The 12140-nt window shown below is 43.3% G+C and overlaps 1 protein-coding gene across 3 annotated transcripts in view; it reads right to left on the reverse strand.

Moving 5' to 3' along the window:
* Positions 1-9596, reverse strand: part of WDR37 (WD repeat domain 37) — a 60366-nt gene extending 50770 nt beyond the window's left edge. For 2 of the 3 annotated variants that reach the window (XM_089533520.1, XM_089533517.1), the window contains exon 1: positions 9442-9596. The gene's annotated coding sequence lies outside the window, so the exon portion shown is untranslated. The remainder of the gene's footprint in view (positions 1-9441) is intronic. The other variant, XM_089533518.1, reaches the window with a different exon arrangement.
* Between the last annotated feature and the right edge of the window lie 2544 nt (positions 9597-12140).

The following is a 12140-nucleotide window of genomic DNA, read 5'->3' on the forward strand; positions in this document are numbered from 1 at the left end:
TCTTCCGGCTCTCCCCCTCCAAACTGCTCATGTCAGTATTCAGAATGCACATGAGTTCAGAACTAGTTTGATAAATTGTAGATAACCCACCTTTGACATGCACACATATAGTATTTTCGCACAAAGAAAAAAGAAAAATGACTGGGTTTAAATCATTTACATACTAACAAATCTTCCCACACAAGGAAGAGAAAAAATGTATTCCACACAACAGCAAAAAGAATACAATTATGTATATGTACATTTTGAATGCCATTATTTCAGTGTTTTAATATTCATTTCATCACACCTGATCTCTCCATTTAAATAAAATGCTTGAAATAGGGAAGATATCAAGTTCCATGTGAAATGAATAAATGCAAAACAATAATCTTTTGCCTGAATAAGCAACAAAGTCTGGCAATGAGGGTATGAATTCTCCTCAAAAGTCACTTCTTTAACATTAGTTATAACTTGCTTGCTTATATAGTCAATAATCAAGTTGAGTTGTATAACGAAAGGGGGGGAAATCCCTTGGATGTATGTGGTTCTGAAAGCCAAGTATCTCTGTTTCAGGAAGTGTCAAAATGTGGAAAGAATTACTAAAGCAGTGTACTTCCTTTTTTGTTGTTGTTTGTTTCAGGTGACTAAAAGACTGGGGAAATGGGAGGGTGGCAGACTAAAGCAGAAAAATTGAGGCAAGACCTCCACCCTTTTCTGTTTCAGTGTCTAATATACAGTTTGATTTTGATTCAAATTTTAAACAGGCACTATTATTACCAAGGGATACCCTCAGAAGACGATAGGAATAGAAAGAATGCAACTGAGGGCCTGTAGGCAAGGGCCAAAAGGCTTACATTCCCTCTGCTTCATGTTGTCCTGTCCTATCTACAGGCCATTAGCCCCAGGCTGGGTTTGGCAAGTCCAAAAACAAATCTGCCAGTCCTAGAACGAACAGGTCAATGGCACATTGGCAGAAGGGTGTGTAAACACCCGCTCATCACCACGCCACCCCGGGTACTGATCCAAGTTGGAACCTGGATCAGGATACCATGGACTTGGTATAATCCAACTTCAATCCCCAGAATTCCACAGAATTGAGCCATGGCAGTTAAAGTAGTGTCAAACTGGATTATTTCTGTCATGCAGATGTAGCCTAAGACTCTGGTAGTGACTACCTAAAGAAGTGACCTCCTATACGTTCTATTTAACAAACATGAAACAAATGAGTTCACATTTTCAAAGTGGTGGTTGTGTAAGTCAGATGCGGGGGGGGGGGGGAGCAGGTTGTTGTGTCACCTTCAAGACTTAACTCATTTATTTTGACATATATACTTAACAAAGAGGCTGTGCAGACTGCCCCTGAGGGATGGCCTGCAGCCGCAGCTGCATGCCACTCCCCAGTCTGTCTTTTCCAGGGCACAAAAAGGAGCTGCAAAAAGTGGCTCCTTTTTGCGCCCTGGAAAGGGAGCGATGGCTGTGGGGCTGCGGCTTTAAGGCACTCCTTTGGCGCTGCATTGTGTGGACACAGCGCCAGAGGAGCACCATGACGTTGTGTGCCATGTGGAGCAGCGCGTGACATCATGCTGCCCTGGGGGAATAGTCAGGGCAAGGGTCACATGGACGCCACGACCCGACTCTGCCCCAGGCCAGCCTTTATGGCTGGTGTGCCCAGTCCCAAAGAGCAAAAGAAAAGGTTAGATATTACGAAACAGAACAACACTTTTCAAACTGTATTCCATGGAAACCAAAATTCCCAAACGTTTCAAGGTTCCCATGGTAAGATAATCATACTGGATAACTACTCCTAAATGATAGCTGGGTCACCCCAGGAAAACAGAACCAAAGAAGTTTAGAGAATACAGTATAGGAGAACTGGGTGTGAACTCAAGACGTTCCTCAGAAATCCTCTTCAACATGCAAAGGATCCTCAGCCAATAAGATATGGAATGGATTCTTTAGGGATAAAATGAAAGCTTCTTCTGAAAGCTGGAAAAGTATTGCTATTCCCTGGCCCATCCACCTGGGTAACTATCAGAGACCTCCAACAGCTTCTGTATGCCCTGACTACTTGTGTTTCAATCTCCATCTGGAACTGCTGCTTCCCTCATCTAGATTGTATGTTTCTGAGCCATTACTGACCATACGAACTAGTGTTTATACTCCAAAAAACATATAGACGGCCACAACTGCTCAGCTATCATCTAGACAGCAGTCAATGATTACTGGGTTTTTTCTTCATCCTTCAAATTACTTGTCTCCAACGGTACTTAGTTCAAGTTACTCTATATCTTACCTGTACCTCAGCAAATGTATAGGGGTATATAACAACATACATTTTTCCTGTTTATGCCAAACTCTAATATTCCTTTCTTCTCCTGCATGTGTTTTAGACTGTGAGACTCTTGGGGTAGGAACCTCTCAGACTTACGGTAAGTATAATTAAAGTAAAAAAGAAAGGGGAGGAAAGAATCAAATAAGATGATGATCAATGTACAAGTCATATACCTGTTTTCATTTTCACTCTTACTCACTTTCATAAGAGTCAACTCAAAAATTCTAACAAATTAGCCCTAGCACTATTTGATCTAGATACACTGACCAAAAACATTTTAACCATTTAAAACACATATTCGCCAAGAAATTCTATCATCCATATGAAAGGTTTCTGTGGCTTTTGGAAACTCCACTTCACAATTATATGTAATCATATTACAGGTTCAATTACAGTCTGGACTTGTATTACTGTCCAGGTACCAAACATGGATGGTGCCTAATCTAGCCAACCTTGTTACTACAGTAAATATCACCACAGCATGCTTGCATTAAGGAAAGCATAGCTCTACTGCTAGTGTCATAAGACAAATGTTTGAGACCAGATCTTCCTGACAATTTAAGTCTGATTCTGATCCAAAAAACACTGCAGAAATAATCCAGTTTGAGACTGCTTTAAATGCCCTGGCTTAATGCTAGGGAACTGGGAACTGGAGTTTTGTGAGACATTTAGCCTTCTCTGTCAGAGCTCTGGTGCCACAATAAACTATAATTCCCAGAATTCTCTAGCACTGAGTCAGGGCAGTTAAAGCAGTCTCAAACTGGATTACTTCTGCAGTATGCTTTGGATGAGAATCAGACTTAAATTGACAGGAAGATCTGGTCTCAAACACGTTATCATACTGAAACTTAATTGCATGATCCTCCATTATCTTATATTTCACTATGGTGAAGATCAATAGCCAAAGCCCCTGTGTATCAGTGGGAAGCCCCTGTATCATGACTGAGGACAAATACCAATCAGAAGCAAAGCATATGCGGAACTTAATGAGAAAATGCTCAATGTCCAAACATAGTTTATAATACCATGAGAGCAAATTTAGTCACTAACATTACCAGTCACACTCTAGGGAAGTAAGTGGTCTGTCCTTCATGTACATCAAAGCTCTTCTTCCTTTCCTGGCATTAGAATCCCAGAGGACAGCCTGCTAGGCCTTTGATAAACTGCCTAAGCAGAAAGCATTATCGTCAGCACCAAAGGAAAAAAACATTAAGATGAAGCAGACTCATAGTCATTACCCTGGGACAGGAGCCAGAAATTCAGCTGGCAGTTAGAGACCCAACAGATGGAGGTAGGCTACACAGGGAAGGAAACAAGCATAAGGAAAACCACATCTGATATACCCTGGTAAGAAAATGCTAAGACAGGAAAGGAAGTGCACTGAAATAGGGCATAATGTGGAAATCTGAGTAGATGTACATCACCTGGCTTTTGGAATTATTCAATGTCCAGTGCAGATGATATCCACCTATCTCTACTAGCTACTAGGACAGTGATGGCGAACCTATGGCACACGTGCCAAAGGTGGCACTCAGAGCCCTCCTCTCTGTGGGCACACATGCTGTCGCCCTAGCAGAGAGTTTGCCAGAGTTTCTTACCAGAAAGCCAGAAGGACATGGCACTTTGCAATAAATAAGTGGGGTCTGGGTTGCGGTTTGGGCATTCGGTGTGTAAAAGGTTCACCGTTACTATACTAAGAAATAATGGCATAAAGAGTTGGCTTTCTATTGCCTATCTCCAAAGACCTGAATTTAAGGTCTGTCAAGTGTCACAACCCAACATGGGAATACTTTCCCCATAATACAGTCTGTATTTCAAACAAGGATTTCTATAAGCAATATAATACACAAAATTGGAAGTACTTGATAGGGGCAAATGGTGCTGTAACGTGGCTAATTTCAACAGCATACATGAAAGTTCTCCAGATTAGATAATTTGTCCAGGTGAACTACCTAATCCATTCCAGTAACTAATTTTCTGTATTGGATTTTACCTAATCTAGTTTTTTATAGACTTAAAAAAATTGCAAGCTTTTATGAACCACTATGGAACCACTTGGTCACTTTCTTCTCCTTATCATAAGCATACCTGGATAATAATGTGTGTGCCTTAAAGCCACATCTAATCTCTAATCAGAAAACAGATAATCTGTTCCATTTTCTTATTACCACATTTACAAGTTTATCCTGTTCTGATATAAGGGTTTTAAAAAAAAAAGGCTTACCCAGTGTCCTTAAAAGTTCAAACCCACTAATCTTGCTCACAAAATGTCAATAGCATGTTATTTTTTAAAAGGGATCAGATGTGTAAGTTTGTAGAATCCAAGCAAGTTTTCCAGCCTATTTTCAAAGTAATTAATGGATTCTGTTACTGAAAAGAGACACAAAAATATCTGTATTTTTTACATAAGGTATGTACATAAAATATAAATGTGAGGCTAATTTTTTCCCTGTAATAACAACCCCCCTTACCCCTTTCTTTATTCCTATTGTTTTTGTTACTTTAAAAATAGCTTTTTAGTGCTCTTCCTTATTTCCTACAATCCCTCCTCTACTCTAATCTGCCAAAGTAAGGGACATTCTATATCCTATGCACTGCACATGTGGGGAGCTGCTGGTACTACTACAACTCAAAAATGATGGTGCAGCTGCTGGTAGACCGAACAAATAAGAAAACACTGCATAAGCTATGATGCTGAGGCCCACGGGGTGCCCCAACCTATTATATAAATTTTGCATTAAGAGTTTCTAGTTGAAAAGAGAAGAAAGCTCCCAATAACTGAGAAACACCTCTAACCTACCAAAGCATGGCCAATATTTACAGCCTAGATGTGCTAAAACATGTGGCACCAACACAGTGGCACTACAACAGCGAGTATTTTAATCACATGTTCTGTAACACAGTTTTAGTTAAATACTCATTTAGTAATGAAATTGTTCATATCACTACCCTGACTATCAGCAGGCCTCACGTATTTCAAAATTTCCCAAACCTTTCCAGAAACAGGAGTTGAACCTGGGATGTTTTATATACAGGTACAGTTGGTCCTCCATATCCATGGATTATGCATCCACAGATTCAGCTATCCACATCTTGAAAATAATTTTTTTAAAAATCAAAAATTGGGGGGGGGGGGGGATCCTCCACCACAAAAAATCCAAAAAGCAAACCATGGATTTTGCCATTTTATAAAAGGGATGCTATTTTACTACACCAATGTATATAATGGGACTTGTGCATCCATGGATTCTGGTATCCACAGGTAGTCCTGGAACCGAACTCCAGAAGATAACAAGGGAACAATGCATTCCTCAGTTAATGAAGTCGATGAATACCTGAGCATTATTTCTTTAACAGAAAATTTGGTACCAAAAGTAGAAATAACATGGAAAGAACAGAGATAGGTTCATTCACTACAAAAAGAACAATTGAACAAACTTTTTATCCAAACTAACAAGATGCCTCTGTAAAATGAAGCAGCCAGGTCAGGTAAGGCCTGACTGAATAAACAAAATCATTTTAAACAACCTGAAGGCTTCTTCCAAAATAAATTCAGTGGGTTTTTTTTTTTGGGGGGGGGTTGGTTTGGGGGTTTTTTTTGTCTTTCACCTGTCTCCGCTTTTCTTATGATTTTCACTTAGGTGGCCAAATCTATAGATCTGTGCTTTTTTAAAATGCTGGAAGTAACTGATGAGGAAGCCTTATCTGCTCTTGTTCATACACGGTCAGTAAGCAGCGTTGCCAATTTCCTGGGAATTCCCCGGAATCCTGGAAATTTAATTAATTTCTTTCTGTGGATTTTGACTGAATATTCCAGAAAATATTGGGGAATTCCAGGGATTTTGGAAAAACATTCCGGGGAATATCTTCAAGGCTTGTTGGCAACACTGTCAGTAAGGGATGCTGTTTACCTTGCCTGCCGTATGCAGGCACACATTGCTAGTGCAGGATCAGCTAGAGCAGAATACCATTATTTCCCAGCTCAAGCTTTACTGCATTGTTTACTGCAGGCACACTGCCGTCACCTGATACCAGAAGTCTGTGTTTCTCAAGCCTTCCTTCACCACCCTTCCAATGCTGATACTTGATTAAAAAAACAACTCCAACTAGACAGAAGATAAGGAAGAACACAGGGCCAGGTGGCATTGAAGGTCTTTGTAAAAAGGAGCTTCTTTGTTAAAAGCTTTGTTAAGTGAGGTATGCCTTTATCAAGAACATGCTCTACCATTGAGTTACAGCCGCTCTGCTAAAATTCTACTCCACCGTGCAATTTCTATAAAATAACCTCTATCTTTCACCTTTTTAGCAAAGTATTTTTTTATTTGTAAGCTGCTACTAATTTGAACCTGAAGCCTGCATAAGGTGTGTAGAACGAAGCCTAACTTATTCCCTAACTATAGAAGAGCTATTAGAGAGAATGTGTTTGGAAATGAGCAGCTTTTTAAAACGCTAAGTCTCTCTGAAACTGGCAGTGTTCCCAAGACTAATTATCTTTCTAGGATGTCTCTGCTTCATAAAAAATACACCTTGGAGCAAGAGTGCTGGTGAACACCTCTGCAGTCAAATGACCGTATTCATTGTTGAGATATTTTGAAGAAAACTTGAAAAAGAAAGAGTCCTCGTTTAATAAAAACACAGCTGTTTTCCCTCTCTTGCTTTAAAATATAATTTAAGTACTATTAAGTACTATTACATCTTCATTTTTATTTCCTCAGCAAGGAATCCACACTTACCTACACACACACCCTTCACATTAAGTGATATGTTTGAGCATCATATGGGATTTCCAGGTATCCCTAATTATAAGGGATATCCCCTGCTTCTTTTTAGATAGATTGCACAACAAATTCCATATTTTGAAGTGTGGATCCTTCAAAAAGACCAAATTGCGTGCATCAGGTAATTTATGAACGTCAATGACATGTTAACTTTACAGAGAAATAGTTAACTGAATAATTAAGTAAACATCTATCCTTTCATTTGGAATCTAGGCAGAACACAAGCTTATTAATAGCTGCTTCCCAAATGCCAATCCTGCATGTCATACATTTCAATAGTCCCTTATTGCTGTTTTGAAAAACTGGTGCTAACCCATTTTCTTTGTAAAACCTATTTCCCCCAGGGCTGAAACACAAAACCCTAAAACACAAAAACACATAACAAAGTACTTTTACACTGTATTCCAATCATACTACACACACACAAATGTGTGCATGTGTGATTAAAAAGCAAATCAACAGTACTCTCAAGTTTGTCCTGGATCCCAGAAGGATTGCAGTTAATCCCGCATCCTTCATGCGTGTGTGTGTGTATATAAGTTGTCCTTCCACATTTGCAGTTTTGACTTCTGCAGATTTGATTAACATCATCTCTCTAGGAATCTCTAGGTCTTCCCTCACAAAACTGCAGGACCTAGAGATTACTAGATACAACACTTATCTAGGGATGTATAGGTTTTCCAGCATGAATCTGTGGTCAGCCTCTGGCAAATGTTGACCTTAAGAGTTGCACTGCAGGACTTAGACCAGGGGTAGGCAACCTGCGGCCCGGATGCGGCCCGGTGAGGCCTTGGGACCGGCCCCAGCCCAGTCCTGCTGCCGATTGCCGCCGGGGCCTTTGGGGGGCAATTGTCTATAGAAGCCTCAGAAACATGCATTTATATTAACATTTTTTAAAAAATCAGCAAATTTTTTCACGTGTCCTCCATTCTTTTTTAAAAAGTGTCTTCCATTTGAAAATGTTGTCCTACATTTGTCCTGGTTTATTTATATATTTAATTTTTTAAAAATTATTTAATTATTTATTTTTTTTGCTTCGGCCCCCCAGTTGTCTGAGGGACAGCAACCCGGCCCCCGGCTCAAAAAGATTGCCTACCCCTGACTTAGAGATTGTTAGAGAGGTGTTTCCTCAGGTTTCCTCAGTGATGTTTTACCTGCAGTTTCCCCACTTCCACAGGGATCCTGTGCCTCTGACCCAGAGAATGCGGAGGAGGGCCCAGCTATGTTTCTGAATATGAGTGTGTGTGCGTGTGTACTTGTGTAGTTGTTGTCATCTGCCTTCAAGTCATTTCTAACTCATGGGAACCCTAAGGCCATGAGTATCATAGGGTTTTCTGGGCAAGCTTCCTCAGGAGGAGTTTGCCACTGCCGTCTTCAGAGGCTGAGAGAGTGTGACCTAACCAAGGTCATGCAGTGGCTTCTCCTGGCCAAACTTGGATTCAAACCTGGTCTATCGACATCTAGAAGCTCTAGAAAAGGGCAAACCTCCTCTGAAGAAACCTGCCAAGAACAATAGGTTCTGTGTCAGAAATGACCTGAGAGACGCACAACCACAAAGAGAGAGAAGGGAGGAGCATATAGGTGTGTGTGTGTTACACAGCCTCCTCAGCTGTAGACCAATCAGAGGTTCCCCCAGCCACCCCAAATCCTCATATGCCCCTCATCCCCCCCATAATGGCCCCTAAGCCAGAGGGACCAGACATCCTCCTTTTCCAGGACACGTCCTGCATCTCAACCTTTGGTCCTGGAGGACATTTCAAAATGCCCTCCACTTTGAGCCTAACTAAGACTGCATCCACACTGGAGGAATAACCCTTCTTCCCTTCGGCCCCTTCAGCGCCTTCCTCTCGGCGGAGGAGGCAAGTGGAGAAACCCCGCTGGAGCTCAGGTGAACGGAATCTAATGCCCGGGGCTGAAAAGGCAGGATCACAGAAGGAGGGAAGGAAAGAGAGAAACAGGGATAAAGGGAAGGAAGGAAGGAAAGAGAGAAGGAAGGAGGGAAGGAAGGAAAGAAGGAAGGAAAGAGGAAAGGAAGGAGAGGGAAGGATGGAAAGAAAGAGGGAAGGAATGAAAGGGAGGGAGGAGGGAAACAAGGAGGAAGGGAAGGAAGGAAGGAAGGAAGGAAGGAGGGAGGGAGGGAGGGAGGGAAGGGGGAGAGAGAAGGAGGGAAGGGGAAGGAAAGAGAAGGAAAACAGGGAGGGAGGGAAAGAGAAGGAGAGAGGAGGGAAATAGGGAGAGAGGGAAGAAAAGAAACAGGGGAAGAAGGAAGGGAAGAAGGGAGGGAGGGAGGGAAGAATGAGGGAAGCCAAGAATGAAGAGTGGCGGGAGAGAGAGGCCCCGGAGACTCACCCGAGGTCCAGCCGAGGAGGGGCGCTTCCGAGGGAGGGAGGGGGCTGCGGCTGACGGGCGGATTAACTAGCCAAGAGCCGGGGGCCAGACTGAGGGGCGCTGAGAGAACGGTCCACCGGCGGAGGAGGCTGCCCTCCCTCTCCCTCTCCCTCTCCCTCTCCCTCTCCGAGTCTCCCTCCCGGAATGCCCTCAACCGCTCTGGCCCCGGAGCAACAGCGGCGGCGGCGGCGCCTAGAGACCACTTCCGCTCCTCGCCGGAAGCGCTCCCTCTAGGCCCCGACAGCCACCATAGAAACAGACCACCGAGACCACTTCCGCTCCTCGCCGGAAGCTGTGCTCCCCCCTGGACCCCACAAACTCCAACTCCCAGAATTCCGTAGCGCTGAGACGGAAGAGTCTGAGCGGTACCGAACCGGGTTAGTCCTCCAGTGAGGATGAAAGCGCTCTCAAACCAGATTATCCCTGCAGTGCGGACGCAGCCACAGTTCCATCTGGCACCATTTCGCTTGCGCTTTGCTTGTAGAGTGCATTTGTTCCGCCTTTGCACACATTCAACAGCGATATGTAACGGGCTGTTTACGTTTTCAGTGGCCAAAACGCATTTGCAAACTGGGTTCCGCTTTCTGACGCCGTCAGACAACGAGGCGCATCCCGAAAGGTCATAGACCCAAAGGCATCTAATGTGTCCTTCTCAGCACTGACACGCCATTAAATGCAGAGGCGCTTTTCCTCCTCCGTTTCTTTCAGCGTCTTCCCTCTTGATTGCCATCGCAGGATCTTTATGACTCGCAAGACAGCAGCAAGGGCTCAAGACAAAAGAAACTGCCGAAGGCAACCCACATTCCAACAAGCGCAACAAGCCAGGCACACCTCAGCTGTGGAAACCGAGCCGCTTTGGTGTGCTTAGCGTTGCATCTGGTTAAACGCTCAGCTGGAAAGGCGCTAAAACTGCCCGGAATAAGCAGACATCTCACAAGACCACAGGACTCAGGACTTCCTAGCATTGAGCCAGAATCATAGAATCCTAGAGTTGGAAGAGGCCACAAGGGATGTTTGATGGAGAGTTCCTGCATGGCAGAATGGGGTTGGACTGGATGGCCCTTGCGGTCTCTTCCAACTCTATGATTCTATGATTCTAGGGCCATCCACTCCAACCCCATTCTGCCATGCAGGAACTCTCAGTCAAAGCATCCCCATTGACAGATGGCCATCCAGCCTCTGCTTAAAGACCTCCAAGGGAGCAGACTCCACTACACTCCGAGGAAGGAGTGTGTTCCACTGTCGAACAGCCCTTACTCTCAGGAAGTTCTTCCTAATGTTGAGGTGGAATCTCTTTTCCTGCAGCTTGCATCCATTGTTCTGCGTTCTAGTCTCTGGAGCAGCAGAAAACAAGCTTGCTCCCTCTTCAACATGACATCCCTTCAGATACTTAAACAGGGCTATCATATCACCTATTAGCCTTCTCTTCTCCAGGCTAAAGATCCCCAGCTCCCTAAGTCGTTCCTCATAGGGATGGTTTCCAGACCCTTCACCATTTTAGTTGCCCTCCTTTGGACACATGGCACCAGTTTCTCAATGTCCTTTTTGAATTGTGGTGCCCAGAACTGGACACAATATTCCAGGTGGGGCCTGACCAGAGCAGAATACAGTGGCACTATTACTTCTCTTATCTAGACACTATACTTTTATTGATGCAGCCTAAAATTGCATTGGCCATTTTAGCTGCTGCATCGGACTGTTGACTCATGTTCAACTTGTGGTCCACTTGGACTCCTAGATCCCTTTCACATGTAGTTTCACTCAGCCAGGTGTCCCCCATAATCCTATATCTGTGCATTTCATTTTTCTGCCCTAAGTGCAGTACCTTACATTTCTCCCTGTTGAAGTTCATTCTGTTAGCTGTGGCCCAGCTTTCTAGTCTATTCAGATCATTTTGAATTTTGATCCTGTCCTCTGAAGTATTAGCTATTCCTCCTAATTTGGTGTCATCTGCAAATTTGATGTGTATTCTCCCAATTCTGTCATCCAAGGTCTCAAATTGGATTATTTCTGCAATGTGTTTTTGGAACTATCTGACTTCTATGTAATTTTCTGGTCTGGTGGGCAGTGATTTTGGACCATAGTTTGCATGGAATGAAGAACTCTAAAAGAAAAAGAAAAAAAGCCATCCCTATTCAGGATGCATAGATCTTATTTGGCTTCTTCTGGGCCCAAACCAGTACTGAGGCCTGATAGAAGTAGATCAGTTGCAATCCTGAGATACTGGCATTGCACAACCACTTCTCCCTCCAGCATCTTGGCCAGGAAACAAATTGCTGCAATCTCCCAGGTCCATAAAGCGCTCTTCTCTTTTCTTCCCAGGAGTGGCAGCGCAGCCGCCTCCCTCCTTCAGGATGGCTGCAACCAGCTCCACTTGCAGAATAGCATTCTCTGCTTCTTGCTGTAGCAGTTTCCAAATAAGCAGCCCTGTTAGTCTTGCTGCATTAAAAACCTGAGGGGAAAAAATCTGACAGCATCTATAAGGCTGATTTTCACCTCTGGATTTAAAAAGCAAGTTTGTTTTTTTAATATTAAGGATAGAAGTGCAACTTAGTCCAAAAGTGATGTTGGCAGTTTTGTTGGCTTCTGTTCCTGCTGTGTTTCCAACTTATGGCAACCCTAAGGCGAACCTATCTTGCGGCTTTCTGGATTAGCATTGT

The sequence above is a fragment of the Sceloporus occidentalis genome, unplaced genomic scaffold (genome assembly GCF_023333645.1).
Source record: "Sceloporus occidentalis isolate IW3139 unplaced genomic scaffold, rSceOcc1.0.p SCAF_7, whole genome shotgun sequence".
Lineage (NCBI taxonomy): Eukaryota > Metazoa > Chordata > Lepidosauria > Squamata > Phrynosomatidae > Sceloporus > Sceloporus occidentalis.